The sequence below is a fragment of the Ursus americanus genome, chromosome 24, assembly GCF_024610735.1.
Source record: "Ursus americanus isolate L20-20 chromosome 24, mUrsAme1.1.p, whole genome shotgun sequence".
NCBI classification, from domain to species: domain Eukaryota; kingdom Metazoa; phylum Chordata; class Mammalia; order Carnivora; family Ursidae; genus Ursus; species Ursus americanus.
The window spans coordinates 37,066,662-37,082,886 of record NC_142150.1 but is presented as its reverse complement, the minus strand read 5'-3'; positions in this window follow the sequence as shown (position 1 = coordinate 37,082,886).

Sequence of the window (16,225 nt, the reverse complement as noted above, 5' to 3'; positions counted from 1 at the left end):
GGTGCTCGGAGGGCCTGGGAGACAAAGGCTCAGACGATGCCGCGGCTGCTTACACATTCGCATAGGGCCTTTTAGTTTCTCAACAACATGCCTGGGTAGCCCTGCTCACTGCAGTCCAGGAGCACGGCGCCCAAATCCCTGATTGTCGTGGGGCAGCTTTACGCGGAGCAGTGAGGGATGTCCTAGATCAAGGGCCTCTATTGGAACTCACCTGCCATCTCCTGTCCCTCAGCCCTTCTGAGGAGCTGGTGTCGTAATGCCCTGGGGTCATTTCTGGCTGTGGAGGCTTTCTCTTTGGTCACTCAAACAATTCTATTAACGTAGCCGAGAAATGCATGGATTATGGGAGCGCCGTGTGTGGCTGGCGCGAGCAAACACCTTGGGGAAAGGCACCCAGTTAGCAGAAGATGAGCTGACTAGGACAGAGAAGAAGGACGAATGAATCTGCCAGATCAGACAGTTAATGGGTTCAGTGCAGGCTGTGGAGATGGAAGTCAGCATTTGAATGCTGGCCCCTCTTGCTACTGTGAGATACGGGACAAGACGCCCACCTCCCCTTGCCTCAGTTTCCTTACTTATGAACTGGGGATAATGACACTGCTACCAATCTCATAGGGCCTGGCGTGAATTAGATCAAGAGAAGACACACGAACTTGATAAAAGCCAGTCTTCAGAGTGTGATTTGTTCTAATGCTACTTGCCTAAAAAGTTTTCTTAAAAGTAATGTGTATAAACCAGTCACGACGAGCAGTTCATTTTTTAACTGTTTAACAGTGCATGTCCCCCTGAGCTCCGACAGCTGTCATACCTGCTTCTCGGGGGAGAGTCAGCTCGCAGACCACGCAGCAAATTCTCTGTGGGTCTGCAGAGCCTCTCAGCCGACCAGGGCTCGAGCCCCCCTGTTCTGGGGAGACGATGCTCACAACACGCATGTCTTCCGGGGAGCCCCCGAGCCATTTATTTGTGTTGTGTCTGACCTACATCGGAGGATAGAGTGTTGGACTTGCTGCAAAGAAACAGAGCCAAGAGCACCCACAGGCTGTTACGCAAGTTTTCTACACCCAGGACTCAGCTGCGGGAACACAGGGTAAAAATGGGATGGTGTTTAGGGGGTGATAGACAGCATCTGTCATTTTGAAGGGCTTCCTAACATGGCTCCCCACAGCCTGGGAGGAGTGACAACGTGCAGGGCGGAGGACGGATCTGCACACGGATTATGCTAGGACTTCCCCATAAAGCGCCCACTCTGTTGGGGCTCTCATTTCTAGAAACTCACACAAAATGATTATTCCTAGACGTGAAAACAGCTTGGAACAGGAGCGGCAAACTTCGTCTGTGAGGAGTCAGGTAGTAGGTATTGGGTTCTTCTGTGGCAACTACGAGCCCTCGATAGCAGCTCGAGGCAGACACAGGTAACACCCCCAGGGCGTACCGCTGTGCCTGTCCGGCTGCGGTTACAGAGACAACACGCGGGCTGGATCGGATCCTCGGGCTGTCGTTCGCTGACCCTGTTCTTAGAACACTGCCTGGCATGGAGCTCGGCATAGGAAATGCTCAGTAAATCTTGCCTTAGAGCCTCAGATATTGTTTATACTGATTGTTGGCTGCAGTTTCAGGCAGAGTGTGAAACGGCACTGAGCCAGTCTACGTTCCCATAAAACAAGGATGATGATGGCTGTGCACTTGCCTCAGTTTTAGGGCGAGGTTGAAATGGGAACATGGATGAGAAAGTCCTGGAAGCTGGCCAAGTGCTGTGGGAGTGTTGGGGGTCCCTTTAGGGTTCCAGTTTCAAAGCAATGTTGGTATGATCCCATCTCATCATGAACTTCTCTGGAACTTTCTAAACAAGTTCACAGTGACTGAGTCCCACCCTGCTTCATGCTGCCAGGTACCAGGTTAACAAGGGCTTATAATAGACTTTTTCTTTTCTTTCTTTTTTTTTTTTGAGGACTTTCTCTTTTCCAGGCACTTCAAATATGTTATTTCTTATCCTCACAAGGATGCTTTAATAATTGCTGAAGGTTTATTTTATGGATGAGACAAACGAGGCTCTGAGCAGCCGAGGGATTGCTTGGGGTGACATGGCTGCTAGTTGGTGGAGCCAGGGTTCAAGTCCAGGTTAGCCCATCTCCAAAGCCTGCCTGGGTCCCCCTGTTGCCGCCCCAGGGGTTGCTATTTGCCCATTGTTCCAGCTCTTACATTCTGGGTGCCTTAACATTTGCGATGGACACTTGACTTGTTTTTGCTAAATAAATGTGATTGGAAGGAAATACACAGCTTCTGGGTGGAGGTAGTTAGTTGTCAGAGAACCCAGACAACACAATGATCTTTTTCTCTTTGTCCCAGTGACTCGCAATGTCCTAGACGGAGGCTGCTCCGTCCGCCTGGGTCCCTGAGTGAGGACGATGTGGAGAAGAGCTCCCAGGGCGCATGAACACGAGGAGGAGATTAACCTTCACCGTGTTAAGTCACAGAGCTGTTTGTGACGGCAGCATAACCTAGCTGCTCCTGACTGTGACACTCCCCAAAAACGATGTAAATAGGGGTCGGACACAAGAGTCCGTGTCCTCAAGGAGCCTAGAGGCTAACGGGGGAGCAAGAGAAGTTTGCCATTCAGTCCGACAGACGACTACTGAGCATCTCTGAGGAGCACCAAGTGTAGGGGCTGAGAATACAGAAGCGAATTAAGACCCACGTCGCGCCCTCCCCGCCCCTCACCAGGGGGAGCAGGGCCAGTGCTGGGAGAGGTCTGCAGAGCGAGGGGGAGGGATCTGACCCCGACTGGGGATCTCAGGGATGTCCCCAAGGAGGACATGGACCTAAGACAGGGGTCCTCGGAGGCGCTGCTTCTCTACTGTCACCTCCCTCACCCCAGGCCAATTGCTGTTCTCTTTCTCTGCTTCAGTCTCCTCGTCCCCACGCCTTGGCCTCCCCCGCCCTGCCAGGCATGTTTGGGAAGCAGACAGAGTTGCTGAGGACACTGCCAATGACGTTGTGGCCCGAAAGCCCAAGGCGACGGGAGAGGGAGTGAGATAGCAGGAAGACGGGGAGTTTGGGCAGAGGAGGACCCCCTGCCCCACAGGTCCTTGCCGAGTGGGCTGTGAACCCCGGATACTGAAGCCCTCTTCTTGCTCTAAGGGAGAGACAGGACAGGGCTATTAGCTGTACTTACAGATGAGGAAACAGTTTCAGAAAGGGTGAGGGTGTCTCCAATGGTCCCACAGCACCTCAGTGGAAGAACTGGGCTGCGTCCTGGACTCCTGCCTCCCGGGAGGAGGAGGGGGAGTGCTGACTTTAAGGACCTCACTCACTCTTGGGTTTGAACCCTGCCTTTGTCAGAGGGAGCGGGCCAGCGCTTGTGCCCCACTCCTGGGAGTAAGGGTTCTAAAACACTCGGAGTCAGCAGAACAGCACTGAATGTGTCTGCCGACTTTCCACCTCCTCCGGGAAGTTCATTTAAAGAGATCACTGGTGCCCTCACCGGCATCCAGAAAGAATATGTAACACCCGAGAGGGAAGAGGGACAGAATTTTAGAGTAAAAGGACAAAGGATTTCAATGGAACAAGTGTAACATGGAGAAAACCTCACTGCCTTGCCTGTAGAGCTGTCACTTCGCAGGGGGATGGGTGGAAACTGCCCGACACCCAGGGCAGGTTGTGGCGAGTTGCTGAGCCTTCCCTGGGGTCCATCCTGGATGTGGAGCAGCCCTGGAGGGGAGCGGTTGGAATTCGCAACATCTCTCCCGGGCAGGAGGTGAAAACGCACTGAAACCGAGACCTCGCTCTCCTCCCGAGAAGAGAAAACACCTATAAAAATAGGCTCTCTGCTGCTAAGGCGGGCTGGGCGGCAGCCCTGAGCACGACAGTGTGACATAGCTCCTGAGACCCACAATCTCCCCTCTCCACCCACCCCGGCAGCCAAGACAGCACCATGGCACCCTCGGGCCGGGACCACCCCTCTGTCGCATTCTGGGGGCCATTTGGCCCATGCCGCCGGCTCTGTGACACTCGGAAAGCAAACTCTTTTTTTCCTTACCAACCAATCAGCTAAACACTAAGGCATGTGAGCCAGAGTCAGGCAGGTGGGAAAGGTGGGAAGTCATGGTCCCCTGCCTCCAAGAGTTTATAGGGCACCCACCGGCAGACTAGCTGTGACAGACGCAGAAGGCACCCAGACACCAAGATAGGCATGGCCGAATGAGCAAGGGTGGTGCTGGCTCCTCATATGCACAGCGCTTTACAGTTTGTAAAGAACTGTCATCTGTATGGGAACCATGGACCTTACAACAGCCCTGTGAAGCAGGTGTTATTCAGCCCATTTTGCAGACCAGTAAAGTGAGGGTTAGAAATAGCAGTGTGGATCCTAAAACTTGTATGGAACCACAAAAGACCCCCAATAGCCAAAGCAATTCAGAAAAAGTAAAACAAAGCCAGAGGCATCACGATTTTTGATTTCAAGCTGTATTACAAAGCTGTAATCATTAAGACGGTATGGTACTGGCACAAAAACAGACACCTAGATCAATGGAACAGAATAGAAGACCCAGAAATGGACCCTCAATTAAATGGTCAACTAATCTTCGACAAAGCAGGAAAGAACATCCAATGGAAAAAAGACAGTCTCTTCGACACATGATGTTGGGACAACCAGACGGTGACATGCAGAAGAATGAAACTGAACCACTTTCTTACACCATACACAAAAATAAATGCGAAACGGATCAACGACCTAAATGTGAGATAGGAAACCATCAAAATCCTAGGGGAGAACACAGAAACCTCTTTGACTTTGGCGGCAGCAACTTCTTATTAGATATGTTGCTGGAAGCAATGGAAGCAAAAGCAAAAATGAACTATTGGGACTTCATCAAGATAAAAATCTTCTGACAGCAAAGGAAACAATCAACAAAACTAAAAGGCGGCCTATGGCATGGAGAAGATATTTGCAAACAACATATCTGATAAAGGGTTAGTATCCAAAATCTATAAAGAACTTACCAAACTCAACACCTGAAAAAGAAATAATCCAGTTAAGAAATGGGCAGAAGCCATGAACAGATACTTCTCCGAAGAAGACATAGAGATGCCAACAGTCACAGGAAGAGGTGCTCAACATCACAGGCATCAGGGAAACGCAAATCAAAACTGTGATGAGACAGCACCTCACACCTGTCAGAAAGGCTCAAATTAACAACACAAGAAACAACAGGTGTTGGCGAGGATGTGGAGAAAGGGGAACCCTCTTACGCTGTTGGAGGGAATGCAAACTGGTGCAGCCCCTCTGGAGAACAGTTTGGAATTTCCTCAAAAAGTTAAAAATAGAGCTACCCTAAGATCCAGCAATTGCAGCACTAGGTATTTACCCAAAGGATACACAAATACAGATTCAAAGGGGTACTATGGAGAGAGCCCAAATGTCCACTGACTGATGATAAAGAAGATGTGGGGTGTGTGTGTGTGTGTGTGTGTGTGTGTGTGTGTATACACATCCTGCGTCAGGCTTCTTGCTCAGCAGGGAGTCTGCTTGCGGATTCTCTCCCTCTGACCCTCCCCCCTCTCTAAAACAAATAAATCTTAAAAAAACCCAACAAAACAGAGGTCTCTGCTGAGATGATGCTAGGGTGAGCTATGCCACCAATGGGCTGGGGTGAGGGGGGACTTGCAAAGCAGGGGGCTGAGGACCTACTACGTAATTTGACACCCTCATCTGCAGGGTGGGGCGTGGAGATTGAGAGAGGGTTTGGGAGGGAACATTTAGAGGGATCTGGGCACTGTGCGTGTAAGGGAGGGGACACATCGCTATTTGTGAGTCAAGACAGAGAGCTGGCTTCAGGGAGGCTTGGAGAGACTGACAGGCATCCCCTGCATTTTGGACCCGAGGGTGGAGCTGTGGGGTTTCCCAGGAGATGGGGGTGTCTCCATAGATCCCGTAGGAGCCCTCTGCAGAGAGTGGGTCTGAGCACTGGCGACCTCAAGGAGGGTGAAAGCAGCTTCCTGGGGCAGGGGTCAGGTGCCTGTCTCCCTGCCCTCGCACCTCCTTCCCATTAACCAGAAACCGAGTTACACAGCTGGGGGGAGGCTGGAGGAGGGGAAACTGGCGGGCCAACCAGGGGAGGCCCACCAAATCCCTTGTTCCCTGCCCTGTGCTGGGCTGAGCACCAGTGTCCCCTAAATCTCGCCGTGACTTGACACAGGATTGGCCGCTCGGGTGAGTGAACTGGGGCTGCTCCTCTTGCCTGAGAGCCTCCGGGAAAGCCCTGATCCCCCCGCCCCACCCCGCCATAGTCGCTGTGAGTTTAAAAGAGAGAGTGCCCACCTAGCGCCTGGCACGGTGCCGGGCACACAGGCCATGCCGTCCAGCTTCCGCTGCTGTTAACAACCTTTCGAGGTGGGTACTATCATTCTTCCCATCTTGCTGGTCGGGAAACTGAGCTCAGAGACATTAAGTGAGGTCAAGTCACTTGGGGCAAGTCACTTATTCTTCAAGAGTCTCAGCTTCCCTGCCTGTAAAATGGGGCAGAGGGGTGGTCCCAGTGGGTCCCTAAATCCCCTGCCAGCTCTTGGACTCTGCTGCTCTGGAGCTTGAGGTGAGGTGAACTGTGTGCCCTTCCTGGGGGCTGTTTCCCAGGACCCTCCTGGACACGCAGGGGCACAGTGGCTCAGCACACTCCCTGTCAGCAGGGGACTTGCCCAGGGTCGCACGGTCAGGATGAGGCACAGAGCTGGGACACAAACCCAGGTCCTCTGACTCCACCCTTTGCTCTTCCCTTAACTTCCCACAGCCCCTCTGATCTGGGGTCACACTGTTGGGACAAAGGGGCTGCCCTGGATGGCTTCAGTGAGCTCCAGGGCACTGACTGCACTGGCTTCCCTGGGCTGACCGAGGTCCCCCAGTCTTTGACTGCGCTAACTCATGGACCTCATGCTGGGCTGAGCCCCCAGCAGCCAGGACTTGTCTTGTGAGCATCTCAGGGCATCATCTTTATTCACAAGGAGCCAGAAGCAGGTTTGCTCATTCACAGTTGGAACAGTGTGGGGAGGTGTTACCAGCTGGAGGAGAGAGGCTCTAAGGAGGAGGTCTTGGATAAAGTGTGCAGGATCACATCGGGGGTGGGGGTGGGGGTGGGGGGGCTGCACAACCAGGAGGAGGCAGCTTTGCTTCGTGGTTAAGATCATGGGTCCCAGGGTTAGCCTGGGAAGAATGCACCTGATCACTCTATGAGCTTAATCAGCGGCATGACCTTGGGCAAGTTGCTTAACCTTTCTGGGTCTCAGTTTCCCCATCTGTCAAATGGGTGGCTCTGATGTTGGTGGCACGTGAGGTGCTATAGGCCTTCAGGGATGCCCCGTCCACTTGCCCTGTCTACCAGCCATGCTTCCTGACCCCGACACTATGGACCAGGCAGGAATGTGCTCCTTCTAAGTCTCACCCTGTGACACTGAGCTGCCAGGAACCTGTCCCGGATCCTCCAATCCCAGCCCTCCAGGGCGGCTCAGACCTGCCCCACTGGTCTGCAAAGGATGCCAACAGACGCACAACACACGATGGAGGGGGGCAGGCCTCCCTCCCCGCTCGTCATACCCTCCAGCCTGGCCTATGCCCACTGCTTGGTCCCTCAGCAGGGTTCCACTCTGCTCTGCTGCCCACACCTCCCTGAGGTCCTGCGGGCCAGGGCAGCCCCTTCCCCTTGCTGGGCCTCCCTTTCCCCATCTATGAATGGGGGTCCAGACAATATTTTCCCCTCAACCCCTTTCCGGCTCAGTATCCCTGCACACCTGTCTCTTTCCCTTGGAGAAGCAAAAGGGCAAGGTGCCTACATCTGGGACGGAATCACCTTTCTGCCCCTACTTGGGGTCGGGGTCTGGGCAGAAAGGAAGACTCCGTTTCCCTGGGAGGATGATTAGGGTCCCAGGATCTCTAGAGGATACCGAGTCATCCCAGACTAGCTTTGCGGAGAGAAGACAGACGCCCCTCCTTCTCCCACCACTGGTGGGTTCTGAGCCGGCAGGTGCCTCTCAGTGGGTGGTCCTGGGAGCTGTCCTCCCCGCTCTTAGTGCCAGGTGGGGCGAGACCCCCAAGCCCCAGCATTCTTGGCCCAGTGGCCTCGTCCTCCATCCCTGCCGGATCCGATGCCCCTGTCCCCTGTCCCAGCACGCCCCAGGGACTGGAAGGGCAGTGGGTACTCACCGGGCTGCCTCTGCCGCTGTGCCCGTGCCGCCTGCTCCCCGCTGCCTCTGCTCGCCCACAGCTGCCTCCCCTGAGTTCACACATATTCATGTGAAAGCCTTCCTATTCGTGTGGGGCTTGGAAATCCACTCTGCAGGAGCGGCTGCCTCTGGGAAGTTCGCGAGCCCCTCCTGGCTCTGAGGCCTCCACCCACCTGGCCCAGCCGAGGGGCTGAGGCAGACGCTGGTGGAATTGCCCAGGAGAGCACTGAGCTCCTTCCTTCAGCACACAGAAGGGGAAACCGAGGCCCAGAGAAGCAAGTGGCCTGCTGGGGTCCCACCGTTAAGCACCAGAGCTGCGAGCGGAGTCCGCACTGGCCTTTGCCTCCCTGCGGCAGAGGGACGCTCTGACGGTGACCAGGAGGCTGCCTGACTTCCTCCCACTGATCTTGCCCCACATTAGAGGAGAGGGGCCCGGTGCACAGCTTTCCAACGGCGGGCAGCACGTGTGTGAGTGTAGGAGTGAGTGTGTGTGCAGGTGTGGGCTTGGAAGTGTGAGTGTGAGGCCATGTGCGTGCGTGCGTGCCGGTGAGAGAACAGTGGATGTGTGTGAGGGTGCGTATGTGTGAGTATGTCAGAAGCATGTGTGTGAACGTGTGTGAGTGTGAGCACGCGTGGCATGCATGAGGGTATGTGTGCGAGTGTGAGCGCATGTGATGTGTGCGTGTGAACGGGCAGAAGTGACTGCATTTGAATGTGGGTGTGAGTGCGGGAATGGATGGGTGCGTGAGTGGGTGTGAGTGTCCGTGGATGTATGTGAGCACCTGTGAGTGTGTTAGAGTGTGTATGTGCACGAACGGTGGTATTCAAGTAGCACACGCACAGACCACCCGTGCCTCCGTGTCCAGATTCAGGTTTGCACCACTACCAGCTCGGAGGCCTCTGCCAGGGCAGGAGGACGACACGGGACTTGCGGGCTCAGGCAGGCACAGGAGGTGGTTGGAGGGGCCCAGGCGGCGCCAGCTCTTGTCTAAACCAGCGACAGACCAGTGAAAAATGGCCCCAGTTCTCTACCCCTTCATGCACCCACGGTGATTCTAGATCTGGAGTCTGTGTCCCCAGGCCCTTGAGTCTGGGCTGCCTGGGGACATCGTTTGCCAGCAGAATGAGGCAGAAGCACCCTGGTGCCGGGTCTGACCTGAGGCCTCAGGAGGCCTTGGCTGCTTCTGTTCTGTCCTGGAAATCCGCAATGGACACAGAATGTGTCCAGGCTAGCCTGCTGGAGGACCAGACACGCTGTCCCCACCGAGGGCCCGTGCGCGTGAGACACGGTGTCGCCGAGGCAGGCAGGGCCATCTCGCTGACCCTCCACTGAACGCAAACGCACGCGGGAGTCCGGCCAAGCCCAGGTCTGATGAGAACTGCCCAGCCGACCCGAGTCCCGGAGCAAAGTCCGTGCTCCTTGTGATCCGCCCCTGACGTTTCAGCGCTGTTTGTAGGGCAGTCCTGTTGTGAGGGCAGCGGACTGAAGCCATCTGTGCCTGTTCCTGTCTCACATCAGCGACCAGAGGCCAGGGACCGAGCAAGCTGACCCTCTGAGAACTAGGAACAGCAGGGAAAATGGCAAGTCCAGGCTGAGCCGGCCGAAGCCGCAGCCAGTCCTTTCCCACGGCTCCCTGCTGTCACCCCTGCTGCCCACCTGTTTCCCTTCCTGACTGGGCCGCTCTGGACAGACCACAGTGATTCCTGTCCTTGCCTTTCCTTTCTCAAATGCTCGATTCTGTTAGTTGCCAGTTTTTAGAACAGTGGGTGCGGCTTTTGGCAACCTCTAACAGGTGACCGGTTTTTAAAAATATCTCGATGAGGCCACGAGTTTCCGCTCAGCTGAAATTGTTTTGTGAAGCTGATTGCTTTGTCCTTATCCTTGATGAGCAAACTGTGCCTTTCCTGGCCCGTGGGAGCCCCTTCAAACCGGCTCCAGCGTCCTTCTGAGCTGGGCCCCGTGGCCCCTGGAGGTTTCCTCTTTCCGGCACACTGTGCTCCTACACTAGGTCTGTTCTCCGAGGAGCCCGGCTTCTTTTTAGCAGGAAATACTTAGCGACTGCAACCTGGGCATCAGGCATATTCATCAAAACGAGTTCTTACTGTTTCTAGTGCATATTGAGAGGAAAGAGCTGTTTTTTCTTTTTAGAAGGAGAAAAATAAAATACGCTTTTGTATTTCTAATTCAAAATTTGTTTAATATTAGAAGACAGGCTCCTTTTGAGTATTTATGCTTTCCCAGTGTTGAACCCCATTTTGGGGGTGTATAGTTGTATGTAATGGGATCACATGTGTGCATTCCTGTCCCCGTCACCACGGTCAGGACACAGAACTGTCCCACTGCCAGGAAGAAGCTCCTGCATGTTGCCCTTTACCCCTCACAGCCTCTTTCTCACCCTAACCCCTGACAACCACTTATCTCTTCTCCATCTGCAGTCTCGTCACTTCCAGAGCGTCATAGAAAGGGACTCCTATAGGATGCACCCCTTCGGATGGGCTTTTCCCATTCATGATATGCATTCGAGACCCAAGTTGTGCGTGTCCGTGGCTTGCCCCTTTCCCTTGCTGGGAGGTATTCCATGGGACGGACATGCCACAGAAACTCCAGGGTTCCTCCGAGGGGGCACATGTGCATCGTTTCCGGTTTTTGGTTCTTCCAAATAGAGCTGCTATGAACGTGTGTGTACAGGTGTGAAAGTAGGATAAATACCCAGGAGAGAGATGGCCGAGACACAGAGTAAGCGTCCGTGTAACTTTGGGATAATGGAACAGACTGTTTTCTGGAGGGTCAGTGCCCTTTACATTCCCGCCAGCGAGGCGTGGCATTTCCAGGGGCTCGGCCCCGACATCCTGCACCTGGGCCTGCATCCCAGCGCTGTGTTCAGTAGCGGAGGGTGGGGCTGGTCTTTGATGGTAAACGACTTCTGGCAGCCTTTGGACTGGCCCTGGGGGGTGTCCTTTACAGAGTTTTATTGGCCTCTTACCTGGGCAAAGTCTAATCTTGTTGCTTCTGCCTTCATTGCCCTGGCATCTATTGACTCCTGGTTGCCAATTTAAATTTATGAGACATGAAATGTATACTTGAGGGCCCCTGGGTGGCTCAGTCGGTTTAATGTCTGCCTTCGGCTTAGGTCATGATCCCAGGGTCCTGGGATGGAGCCCCGCAGTGGGCTCTCTGATCTGCAGGGAGCCTGCTTCTCCCTCTCCCTCTGCTGGTCCCTGACAAATACATACATAAAATCTTTAAAAAAAGTGTGCTTGACTGTAGCCTCACCTGGGTGGGAAGTGGGGGGAAGAGGTGGCCAAAGGGAATGTGAGGGACTTGGGCCTATGGGAGGCTTTGGCAGGAAATAGACGGGCTGGGACTGGGTCTTAGCCAGCACTCTGTACTCAACTCCAAAGGGCCACCCTTTTACCTTCCAGGTGATAACTCAGGGGAGTGTCTTACCGGAATTTCTACTCACACATAGTTCATTTTCGGGCGGAGCTTCTCAACAGAGGTGTCTGAGGATGGCGTGGGCGGCCTTTGGAGACACCCGCATAACAGACACCACCATATAAAGTGCTCAAAATGAGAAGGAAAAATCATTTGAGAAGATTCTGTTGAGCATTCTCAAACTTGACTGAGTATCAGAATCACCTGGCAACCTTGCTAAAACACAGACTGCTTGGCCCTGCCCTCAGAGTGCCTAATTAAGCAGGTCTGGGGTAGGGCCAATAGGCTCCCGGGGGATGCCGATATTACACATATAGGGGCAATGATGGAGGGTATTCAAGCATCAAATGGAGGTTATCTTCAAGTTCTTGGCCACCTCCGGAATGGTATGCTCCTATAAGCTTTTGAGGACAATATTACTGAAATTTGGGTTTTCTCCTGAAGCTTTTTCTGATGCCAGCCTTCCCATTCCAGTAAATGGCTGTTCACCCTGTTACTTAAGGGAGAAACCTTGGCATTGCCCTCAATTTCCCCGTCTTCCTCCACCACCCCACACAGTGCATGAACCCTAGAGATCTCCCTGCCAAGCCATGTCTCAAACCCGCTTCTGGTCTCCACTGTCACTACCTAGTCCGGGCATTCAGTGGATTGTTAATGGGAACCTATCTCCCCGTGCACTTCCCCTAACTGTGGTCATGTGCTTACAGCTCCCATCTTAACTGATTTCATTGGAAGAGTCTAATTACTAAGGGCAAGAGAAGGTAAGTGGGTCGTAGCCAAATCTTTCCCACCGTGAGTGAATAGCTTGGAACATCGTGATTCCGGTACACAAAGGACAATAACTGTATCATCATCACCACCACCACCATCGTCGTCATCATCTATCTCTAGGGTCAGCACACTTCTCTGCCAAGGACCAGATGGCAAGTATTTTAGGCTTTTCAGGCTGTATGGTCTCTGTCCTGCTACTGAACCCTGCTGTTGTAGCACAGAAGCCACCAGGAAACAAATGGGCCCGGCCGTGTTTCAATAAAACTTTATTTACAAAAACAAGTGGTGGGCAAGATATGGCCGGCCCACCAGCCTTAGTTTGCCAGCCCCTGTCCTGGAGTATCACTAAATCTCCTCTGGGGCCCCCTGCTTCCTGCCTTCACCCTTCTCCTGTCCCTTCCCTACAAAGCAGACAGAATGATCTTTCAAACTGTAAACTGCATTACATCACTCTCCTGCATAAAGCCACCAAATGACTTTTAGCCCTAGAATAAAATCCAACGCCCTCTGTGGCCCCTGCCTGCTTTTCCAGCCCCTTCTTGAGACAGTCTCCATCTCCCTCACTAGATTCCAGCTGCACTGGCTTTCTTTCCAGTTCCCTGGACACTCCAAGCTCTTTCCCACATGGATGGCTTTGCACGGCTTCTTCACTCTGCCTCGTTTGTTTTTTACTGCATTTTCTGTGTGGCTAGTTATTCTTATTCTTCACATCTTCTTTTTAGAGGGGTCTTCCATTCAGAAACTCTGCCCTCTTCCCCTTCACTTTCATCACTTAACTGATCCTGTGACTCGCCTGTCACGCACTCAGGCATGAGCTCTCCAGGACGGCAGGAACTGCATCTGCTCCGATCACCACCGTGCACCCAGCACCTGGCATACAATAGGTACTTCCTATCACTGGATGATTGAGTGAGCCGGTATGTAAAGGATTCTTTTCTGGAAGCAAGAGGATACTTTTCATTCTAGGAAGTGTTCAGTGACAGCTGCTATGTGGTAAGTCTTATCCTGAGCCTGGCAAGAGAGCTAGGAGCTGTTGAAGATGGGTCTGTACCCAGGAAGACCGACTCCGTATGAAGGCTGTAAACTGTGGGCAGTAGGAGTCCTGGGAAGGAAAAGTCAGGGAAGTATGGGTTATAGCATGACACTGGGGCCGGGGTCCTGGGAAACAGGTCTTTCCTCGACACGACACACCTACTGACATTGTAATGCCCCTTCCAAAGGCTGAGCATCCCTCCCGAATGGAATGTCCCAAAGTTCTTAGGGAGGTCGGAGGAGGTGTAAGTGGTGCAAGTGTGAAGTCGCTACTGGCACACATAGCCACACTTCTATTTCTTTTTCAAGTATAACACAAAAATCAGATTTTTTTTCAGTCAAGATCCCTCAAGGTTAAACCCTGAACATCATCACTGCCAGGTCACATCGTACACTTCCCTCTTGCTCCACCACAGGCCTGCTTTTCCTTGGATGCTTCTGGCCATGGGAACCTAAGACAGCTTCCCTGTGGAAGTGGCAATCGAACTTGCCAATGGGGGAGATGGGGGCAGGCATATCAACTAGGAAATAGAATGACCTTTTTCATAAGAAATCCCCAACTGGGGAATGATGAACTGTGGGACTCAAGGCCTGACTGGAAAGCAGTATAAACACTTTATACCACTTTCATGCACTGATCGGCATATTTGAATCTCCATCTCCCTTGAGATTTGAATCTCAGGTTCCCAGGAGATGAGCTTGAGTACCTGGGCTGAGAAAAGGGGCTGAGGGCAGTGCCATATTGGAGAGCAATGCTCAAGGCCGAAGAGGAGAGAGAGGAACTCATCCAGGAGAATGAGGAGGGCATCTGGAGAAGCTGGTGCAGAACTAGCCTACTGTTGTTTTTTTTTTAAAGATTTTATTTATTCATTTGACAGAGAGAGAGAGAGAGCCAGTGAGAGAGGGAACACAAGCAGGGGGAGTGGGAGAGGAAGAAGCAGGCTTCCAGCAGAGGAGCCTGACGTGGGGCTCGATCCCATAACGCCGGGATCATGCCCTGAGCCGAAGGCAGACGCTCAACGACTGAGCCACCCAGGCGCCCCAGAACTAGCCTACTGTTTTAAGGAGACAGTGGTTTGTTGGGTTAAATCCTACAGAGGTCAAGTAAGATAAGGATGGAAACAGGAGGGTATTGGTGATTTGGGGGACAGCAAAATCGTCATTGGATAGGGGAGTTGGGGGAGAAAGCCAGGAGTGTGGTGGCAGCTCAGGAGGCAGGTACAGTGTCTCTGACTGTAATCACCCTATTTTCCTCTGATGTGTCCCTGCTTCCGCAAAGAGCCTTGGACGGGCCATCTGGGTTCTGGTTCCAGTCCTGCTTGGGCTCCTGGCTGTGATGGTGCTAAACCTCCAAGGTCTTTTCCAGCGTCTATGCCCCACTGTTTCGGGGAGGCTGGGAGTGAGCGGAGTCGTGCAGATGACCAGCTTGTGCAATGGTGCAGAGCAAGGACAAACCTTGCTGCCCACAGGAGGCCGTGAGCTGTCACTTCGGGCTGGTGAAGGGGCCATCTGGAACGAGCGGTCTAGCACCCAGGACTGATAGGGCAGGTGGTGGGATAGGAAAGGAACTCTGTTCCAACAAGCCCCCGAGTGATTTCAGGTGGCAAGGCAGTGGCAGGTGCCACCTATCCAGTGAAGCACCAGGTGTGCAAGAAGATGCACTCTCCAAGATGACCTGCACTGTGGGAGGTGAGACCCATCAGGAGTGTCTGCGCTAACTCACAGGTTGGAGAAGTCGGGAAGGAGACTGTGAGAACCAAGTGGGAGATCATAGTCGAGGGTTTGAGTTCTGTGGAGTGAGAAGGTATGGAATCAGATGGAGCAGTGAGACGCAGCAGGAAGGAAGAGGGTGGAAGGAAGGTCAGACTTGCTCTGCCCATCCAGACCTTCGAGAGTGGTCCAACCAGGTCAGTCCCTTTTGCGGAGCCCAATGGACTAACATCTCAGCTTACAGAACAGATGGGTGAAGGGCTGGTCTGAAGCCAGGATATGACATGCCCCATATTACATTTTTATTGTCCATGATTTCTTTCCTAAGACCTGTTCAGTTCTAGCAAATGAAAACCCACCCGCGGTCTTGGAGCCTCAGCCATTCCTGAGTTGTTGGTGCGCGTCCATAGGACCCCCGGTCAGAGAAGATGCAGGTGCAGGAGATGGAACTCTAAACTGCAAGCCATTTAGAAGAAACTTTCTGGATAAAGTCAGAGGCTAAAAATATTTCCAAGATGTTCCAATCATATTCTGTATTTAGCGACAACAACAGCAACAACAATCCTTGCAGGGCTTCTGTAGCAAAGGGAAATTTCATGGCAAGTGGATGCCAGAGATCACTGCTGTTATCTGCAGGGATACAACCTTTTCAAAGCCAACTGCCGTTATGTGTAACTATTTAAATTACTGTGGGTAGATCTAGAAGTTACAGATATTGTCATTTCTCTTTGAATTAGTCTCTATTCTTTTATGAATAAAGATATGTTAGCCTCATAACTCTGGGAGGTACCTTGTCTGAAGACAACGTTTATTCACAAGTACTGCTGCGTCAGTGGTAACAGCATATAAAAGGATTAATCATGGTAGTGGATGACTCACTCTTTTCCCAAGATCTCTCCAACAGTGTGGTTCCTTATGGCACTAAAAAACCCTCTTTAACGCCCCACTCAAATGTTGCTTCCTCAACCAGCCTTGTTCTCTGCTTTCCCCATCACTGCCAGAATAAATCACGGCCCTCTTTGTTCTCTCTCTGTGAGTCCCCACATTCTGCCCCGTGTGAGAGAAGAT